This window comes from Pinus tabuliformis, chromosome 8 (assembly GCF_031772625.1).
Source record: "Pinus tabuliformis cultivar Carrire ecotype Pingquan chromosome 8, CPIR1, whole genome shotgun sequence".
Classification (NCBI taxonomy): Eukaryota; Viridiplantae; Streptophyta; class Pinopsida; order Pinales; family Pinaceae; genus Pinus; species Pinus tabuliformis.
In genome coordinates, this window is record NC_142294.1 from 745571616 (window position 1) to 745575093 (window position 3478).

A 3478-nucleotide genomic window follows, 5' to 3' on the forward strand; every position below is an offset into this window, starting at 1 on the left:
TCCCAGATAATATTTCACATGAAGGATTAGCTATTCCAACACTGCAACAATTATGGTTGAAGTTGGATTGAACATTGCAGCAAAGATAGGTCCCTTCAGATGGATACAGTAAGTCTGTACAAAGAAGGCAAATGCAAAGCATAATACTCCCTGCATATTATGGGCCAATATGATCAATGACGATGTTAAGAATTTCTGCACATTATTAAAACGAAGATGCGGTGCTCACAGAGTATATGATGCTGAGAAGCTGAATGTCCCACTTTAGCCTCCAAGCAGAGGCCTTTGGCTCAAAAATTAAAGCCACCACATTGCACTGTAGAGTTACTTGCAGCATCGTGAGAGCTGTTAATGAAATTTCTTTTGGATATTTCTTAACAACTGGAGCCTGAAAGGTAAGCCATCCAGACCAAAATAAACAGCCGGCAAACAGCATTAGTGCTCCAAGCAGCCATGTGTTATGAAGAACCCTATTGAGCCTAATGAGAATAGGGCCCTTATAGAAGGTCATAATTATTGCACCACCCACACATATAATGGTTCCTACAACTTTGGCTTGGCCATATTTACTCCTGATATCAACTTTCTCCAGTCTAAAAGCTGTGGCCATCCCAAATGTGACAACAGGAACCAGGTTTGACGTTGCAGAAGCAAATGTAGCGGAGGTGTAATCTAGGCCAGCAAAGTAGAAATTCTGAAATAGAGTGGTCTTACCCAGCCAGTGCAAGCACAAAGATCTGCCAGAAGATGGCACAGGTCTTTGCAGGGTGTTGGTTTCTTTCAAGAACAAAACAAAAGGAGAAATAACTACTGTAGCAACAGCCAGGGTGTAAGCTACGAAAACAAAATGACTCATTCCTTCGTCCAGAGCAACTCTAGTAATGATATTCATGCCGGCCAGGCAGACTTGAACTGCAATCTCAGCTAGGAATGTTGCAAATGCAAATTAATCAGCGAATGGTGAGAGCATTTCAAGGATGAGTTCGATTGGCTGTTTATGGAGGCTTCCACTGATGGAGGATGAGCTGGCTAAGTGCACGTTGGCCCCATGCAAACCATTGGTCCCCACTGTAGTGTAATTATGAACTGTAGTTCTCTACCTGTATTCACTTCCATCAATTACGTTGGATTTTAAACAACCACCACTACCTGTTTTCAATTTTCTTCTTGAGATGGCTGAGCACACGTGTTGATTTCACCCACCGAGCGCTGTTCGAACTGGACGAGGGTGGCCAGTTAGCTGGCCACCGATTTTTTTTAATCCCAACCATCTCATTGCTCATGCTGTTTACGAATTACATTCATGCAAATAGAGGAACGAGTTTAGTCACGTACCTGCAAGTCGTGTGTGGTTGCTATGAAGTGATGAGATCTTTCATTTGCTGCATGCATTTGTTTTTGTGATTGCATGTGGCTTGGCTGCTGATTTTTTGGTTGTTTTTTTCTTGTGCAGGTGTCCTCTGGCCAGATCTAAGCTCCAGGCATTTGTTTCCACGTTCAATTCTGCACGTTCAAGCTGCTGCTGCTGAATTTTCACCGGGCCAGAACGTATTTTCGCCATTGCTCCCACACGGTAAACCGGATCGATCTGAAACTTGCTGAGCACGTTCCTATCATCATGATGCACCAACCATAGCAAAATCGTGATCAATGGATGCACGGATTTCGAGGAAAATGGAAAAAGGTTGAAGATTTCAGAGATCGATTTCTCGGAAACCGTGCATCGAAATCGGCTGAAACTTCTTGGGTAGGTTACCATCACTCATATGCATATCCCCATGAAACAGGTTTTGAAACGGATGCACGGATATGGAGAAAATGCAAAAATGGCTGATGGTGATGGAGGCTGATTTCTTGGAAACCGTGCACTGGAATGGCCTGAAACTGCTCGAGCATGTTGCCATCATCCCTATACAATTCCCTGTAAAACGGTTTTTCAAATGGATGCATGGTTTTCAAGTTATGGCAAAAACAAATTCTGTTCTAGGTATTTTCTTCAAAGCATTTTGCAAGTTTTTGCATGGAAAGAAAAACTGAGCTTGGGCTATGATGCAGGTATGGAGATGATGGAGGAGGAGTTCGAAAAGTGCAGGAGGACTTCTAAACCCTTGCGGAAGCTACCATGTTTGCCAAACCACCTTTTTGAAATCCATTTCTAGCTTCCTTCAATTTCTACAGGAACTTCCTGTAGAAGCACAATGAAGAAGCACAATGAGGTGGAAAAGATGATGGAAAAGGGTGAGGAATGGGAACATGGATGCTTGCAGGTATAACCAATGGATTCCAAGCTTTAGATCCCCTTCCAAAATCGAATCTGGCTCTCTTGAAGGTTCTACAGGATGTTTCCTGTAGAAATATAGAACCTCCTCTAGAAGGCACAAAAACTCCTTTGTCTTTGTTTTGAGTGATCCTCCTGACCTGCAATGTCATTGCTGCAACCTGAAATTAGCCAATGGAAATTAGTTTTATTTTTATTTTTTTCTTTTTCTCTTTTTTTTGAAAAACAACTAGGGCGCCTCATGGAGGTTTTCACCCTAATTGCCTGCCCTGGGCGCCTCCAAGGGAGGTTTTCACCCAGAGATCTTATTCTCTTTTCTCTTTTTTTCCAACCCATTGACCGCCTCATGGAGGTTTTCAATCACTGAGCCAATCTAAGGCGCCTCCAAGGAGGTTTTCACCTTAGATTTCTATTTTCCTCTTTTTTTCATTTTTTCTTTTTCTTTTTTCTCTTTTTTTCTTTTTTTTTTTTTGCTACCCTACCCTACTTCAAAAACAAAATAATTTTCAAGTATAAGAATACTCCCAATGGAGCCATGTGCACATCGAGATTAGAGAAAAAATGATGTGAAGGCTCGAAATGCATGCTTGGACAACTATCCGGACTTTAGAGACCAAATGGTGTGACTTTGAAGGGATCAAACATAGCTGAGGAAGAGAGTACCGCTGCAACTTAGTGACCTTCTGAAACCATATCTCAATATAGCTCTGATATGCTTGGTTCTTTTGCTGATCTGGATCATGTTTCATGTCACCTTCTAACATGACTTTCTCATCTTCCTCTTTTTGTTGATCTTTCTCTTGATTACATGGAGGATTTGATGGTAACCATGAGGAAACTCTCTCAATCTTTGATTCTGATCTATTCTCTTCATCAAGTGCAGCCCATGGTTCTTTGATCTCCTCTTGTGAATCTTGTTTTTCCGGATGTGGTCCTTCAATGCTTTCAAGATAATCTCTTTTTTGCAAGGCTCTTCCTGAGCTATGGTGAACATCTTGGAGCTCAAGAGGAGTTGTTTGGACATGTTGTGCCTCAGCATTGTAATGGACTTCAGCTACTCCAATGTGTGGATTTGGAAATGGTGGCATGGGTAGCCGAGTGGGGGTGTATATTTTAGATGGATGTGGATGGGGTTGTGGTTGAGCAGGCATTTGGGGCTGCCTTGGTGGAGGAGGAGGCGATGGTTGTGGATGAGCAGGT

At 42.4% G+C, this 3478-nt stretch overlaps 1 pseudogene; it reads right to left on the reverse strand.

Annotated features, from left to right (window-relative positions):
- Nucleotides 1-205: 205 nt before the first annotated feature.
- Nucleotides 206-892, reverse strand: LOC149237737 (WAT1-related protein At5g07050 pseudogene; annotated as a pseudogene).
- Nucleotides 893-3478: the final 2586 nt, after the last annotated feature.